A 4,006-nucleotide genomic window follows, 5' to 3' on the forward strand; every position below is an offset into this window, starting at 1 on the left:
CAAAGGATAAGTATCGCTTTTTATTTCTCCTCTTTCCTACTTGTTTCACTTCTGTTTCAGTTTTTTATAACCATTTCTTACTGTGTGTCAGTAAGTTGTTGCTATTTTAGCATGTGTGTTTGGCTCAGTGTTGGTTTTTTAGGATTACTGATAAACTAATGTAGTTTGATTTGTATTAGTTATCTATTTTAGCTTTAGTTACAGTTGTAGTAATGTTGTCATTTTATTAGTTTTTTATTATGTCTATATCGTTTTTTTATTAAGTTTTAGTTTTATTTAATTTGAGTTATTTCAGTACTTCAACATACAAAATGGAAATGAAATAATATATATATATTGAATGTATTTATATATATGTACATGTATATGTATATGTGTGTGGCTGTACATACACATGTAGTTGTTTTTTGGTGTTTGGCTTAGTGTTATGTTAGAATCATTATTATACTCATACCTTTTGTTCTTTTAATATTTTGAAGGTTTGGATTGATGTAAGGAAGAGTAAATGATGACAGAATGATCATTTTTGGGTGAACTGTCCCTTTAAAGAATTAAGCTAATTAAACATAGTACTCAAAAAATCTGCAGTGACTTTAAGGTACTTTTTAATTGGCCATTAATTTTCCCAAGAGTGTGTCATTAGACTAATTTTTCAATGTTTTAAGAGCATCTCTCATTTGAACTTTTGTAGCAAAAAGTTGGCATGATTCATTTCGGAGAACTGATTCAAACAATCAATTAAATTAAACATTTAAATGAAAAAAAATTATTTCTTTAATTTTTTTTCATTTAAATGTTTAGTTTTGAAATGTTGTTGTATGCATTTGTCATTTTTATTTAATTTCTTTTATTTTCTTAAAAGAAAGTGAAAGTGACGTTACATGTGGCCAAGTATGGTGACCCATACTCGGAATTAGTGCTCTACATTTATCCCATCCTAAGTGCACACACACAGCAGTGAAAACACACACAACATGAACACACACCCGGAGCAGTGGGCAGCCATTTTTGCTGCAGCACCCGGGGAGCAGTTGGGGGTTCGGTGCCTTGCTCAAGGGCACCTCAGTCATGGTATTGAAGGTGGTTTTTCTTATTTGTAAGTCGCTTTGGATAAAAGCATCTGCTAAATGACTAAAAGTAAAAGTAAGTAAAGTAAAGTAAAATTATGGCACAAAATAATTACTGAATCAGTTTTGAATCGACTCACTGAAACAGTTTGAACTGATTCACCAGTGTGAATCAAATTTGCCAACTCTTTGCTATTAAAGAACTCAAATGTGTGTTGTTTCTAGTCTTATTTACTTTCTAAATTTGGAGTTTAATGCTGTTATCCTAATGAAGATTTAGATTTTTTTTAAATTTTACTTTACAAAAGAATGAATGAATCATAGTTTTGATTCACTGAAACAGATTCTCTGAATCTCTGATTCTCTGACAGGGAATCAAACATAACAGCTTTTTGCTGCTGAAGTTTGAATGAGAGATGCAATTAAAACATCATGAAACTTAAAATAATTAAGCATAAATATAAATTTGAGCTCAAAAGTGACTCAAACAAGCCAGCTTTATACTGAAGAGCTCAAATGAAGTTTTGTTTTTGTTTTTACTCTCTAGTTTTGTTTGTTTGCTTTCATTTTACTTACTAAATTTAGAGTTTAATGCTGTAATCCTAATGGAGATTTTGACAGCTCTGATACAGTGTTAGTTTCTCCTGAAGTTTAAGCGAGAGATGCTAATAAAACATCATGAAACTTGTCTATTATCACACTCTTTTAGCAAAATGAATGGCCAAATTAAAAGTGCCGTAAAATCATTCTGTGAACATTTTTGGAACAAATTATAGCACAAAAGAATCACTGAATTGAATCAATTGAGTGTTTGAATCAATTCTCCGAAATGAATCATGCCAACTTTTTGCTACAAAAGTTCAAATGAGAGATGCTCTTAAAACATTGAAAAATTAGTCTAATGACACACTCTTGGGAAAATTAATGGCCAATTAAAAAGTACCTTAAAGTCACTGCAAATTTTTTGAGTACTGTTTAATTAGCTTAATTCTTTAAAGGGACAGTTCACCCAAAAATGATCATTCTGTCATCATTTACTCTTCCTTACATCAATCCAAACCTGTATGGCTTTTTCTTCTGTGGAACATAAAAGAAGATATTTTGACAAATATCATTCGTGTTCCTAAAATAGAAGTCAATGTTAACAAACAGTTTTGTTACCAACATTCTTCAAAATATCTTCTTAAATGTATGCAGTGCACACACAAGTAAATGAAGACAGAATTGGCGTTTTTGTGTGAACTGTCTCTTTAAATCATAGGTATTGTAAGTACTAGTAGTTTTCAGCACAGGGATTGTGTTCATTTTTGTGTCTGCGTCTCTCGCCAGCGGCGGCGGGTGAAAGCAGGGCCACGTAAACACCCTCACAAGTGAACTGAAGCGCTAAACGCCAACAAGAGATTCAACTGAGAGCCATAAACACAGCTGCACTGAACAATGCAGGGCCCTCATACGTGTGTGTGTGTGTGTGTGTGTGTGTGTGTGTGTGTGTGTGTGTGTGCTATGAGAAACGCTGTCAGGGCTTTTGAAACGGAGCAGATTGTCATTCCCGCCGCAGGGAACGAGAGCTCGAGTGGAGGATACAGTTTCAGCGGCTCTGAAGACAAAAAGCCCCTCATTGCCATCACATGCATTCATATCACACGGCTTCAGTGTCCGACGTTGTGAAACGCTCTCCTTCTGAGACTCTACGGACATTATTATCATTAGCACTCGCTGGAACACTTTCTCAGTTTAACTGGTGACTACCATCATACTAACCTACAGATGCAAAAACACACAATCAGGGGTTTAACTGTAAGATTTTACAGATTTTTAATGAAGCTATCAACAAAAAATGAATAGTTCACATAATATCAGTCATTATTTACTCACTTTCATGTTGCTCCAAACCTGTATGACCTTCTTCTTCCTGTGAAACATACAGGTGCATCTCAATAAATTAGAATGTCGTGGAAAAGTTCATTTCAGTAATTCAACTCAAATTGTGAAACTCGTGTATTAATAACTTTTCCCCGACATTCTAATTTATTGAGATGCACCTGTAAAAGGAGATACTGGGCAGAATGGTCACGCTGCTCATCTCCATACAACAAAAATCAATGACTCAGAATATTCAAAAATGATTTAAATGATCACTGATTCATTTGAGGCCTTGCATTGTCTTTAAAAAAGTTTTTTAAAAATTTAAGAAAAAAAAAAAAATTTTTTAATTAAAAATAAATTACAAAATCTGTTTATAATATTTATCTACTGTTCATCACACTGATTTTGGCTTAAATTAAGTTGTTTGTAATTTTATTCGTTTTTACTTTTTAGTCTTTTAAAAAGAATTACATTTACAATTTTAATTTAGTCTTAATTTATCTTCATACTAAATTTCGAGTTTAATGCTGTTTTCCTACTAGAGATTGTGAGTGTTTTGCCACATAAACCGTGAAAAAACTCTGATTCATTGTTATTTTTGCATTATTTATGTACTATTATAGTATATATTAATATTCTGAATTTTAAGTTTTTGTAATTTTTTATGTGCTTTTGTAATTTTTATTTGTTTTTTAGCTTTAATTTATTTTTATTTCAGTTTTAGTTTCAGTAATTTTCGCGCTTCAGCTATATATTTTACATAGTTGCCAAGACAACATTTACAAGTTTTTTATATAATATTTCCATTTCAATTTTAAATTTTATATATATTATATTATACAGTTTATATTTTTTATATTTTTTATTTTATTGTATATTTCAACTTTATTTCAATTACCAAAAACAATTTTTAATACTTCTAGTTTTAGTTAACAATAACAAAACTGTTCTGATGATAAAAATAAATGATCAAATCAAATAGCTGTGTATATATTGTTCCCTTATGAAGCAATGCTCTTATCTGTGACCTGTAAGTGAAGAATACAGTGTGTGTGTGTGTGTGTGTGTGTGTG

At 31.4% G+C, this 4,006-nt stretch overlaps 1 long non-coding RNA gene across 1 annotated transcript in view; it reads right to left on the reverse strand.

Moving 5' to 3' along the window:
- The window catches only part of LOC107659083 (uncharacterized), an 8,452-nt gene extending 5,492 nt beyond the window's left edge, over nt 1–2,960 (reverse strand). Inside the window, exon 1 of the long non-coding RNA XR_001630876.1 lies at nt 2,943–2,960. This is a non-coding gene — a long non-coding RNA (uncharacterized LOC107659083). The remainder of the gene's footprint in view (nt 1–2,942) is intronic.
- Nucleotides 2,961–4,006: the final 1,046 nt, after the last annotated feature.

This window comes from Sinocyclocheilus anshuiensis, unplaced genomic scaffold (assembly GCF_001515605.1).
Source record: "Sinocyclocheilus anshuiensis isolate Anshui unplaced genomic scaffold, SAMN03320099.WGS_v1.1 scaffold411, whole genome shotgun sequence".
In the NCBI taxonomy this organism is placed as follows: Eukaryota; Metazoa; Chordata; class Actinopteri; order Cypriniformes; family Cyprinidae; genus Sinocyclocheilus; species Sinocyclocheilus anshuiensis.